Source organism: Triticum aestivum, chromosome 2D (assembly GCF_018294505.1).
Source record: "Triticum aestivum cultivar Chinese Spring chromosome 2D, IWGSC CS RefSeq v2.1, whole genome shotgun sequence".
NCBI lineage: Eukaryota > Viridiplantae > Streptophyta > Magnoliopsida > Poales > Poaceae > Triticum > Triticum aestivum.
This window is the reverse complement of record NC_057799.1, coordinates 233,817,292-233,817,934: the sequence shown is the minus strand read 5'-3', so window position 1 is coordinate 233,817,934 and position 643 is coordinate 233,817,292.

The window sequence follows — 643 nt, the reverse complement described above, 5'->3', positions numbered from 1 at the left end:
TGGGAGGGCTTGGACGGAATAGCCGATGGAAACGAGGCCTGGCGTACCGCAGAACGGAGGAAACGGCCTTGTGTTCGACCGGCCACGTTCGAAACGGGATCCTGTTCATTGGGAGGGGTCTGGCGTACCGCAAAACGGAGGAAACGGACCTCCTACGGTCGAAACGGGGGTCTTGTTGATTGGGAGGGGTGTGGCGTACCGCAAAACGGAGGAAACGGACTTGTGTTGGAGCGCTACGGTCGAAACAGGGGTCCTGTTCATCAGGAGGGGTGTGGCGTACCGCAAAACGGGACTCCACGGGATACTGTTCATCTCGACCCCCTCCAGCCTCCACGGGCTACTGTTCATCCACCGTCGACCTCCTCCAGCCTCCACCTGCGACTGTTCATCCACGTGCTCCTATTCATCCAGCCTCCACCGCGCGCTACTCCACCAGCTACTGTTCAACCAGCCCTCTCCACGGGCTCCTGTTCAACCACCCCTCCACGGGCTACTGTTCATCCAGCCCTCCACCGTCTACTGTTCATCCTGCCCTCCACGGGGTGGTCCTGTTCATCCTGCCCTCCACGGAGTCCTGTTCATCCAGCCCCAACCGGCTCAATCGATCGGGGTACTGTTCATCCAGAGGCAACACCACGGGGTC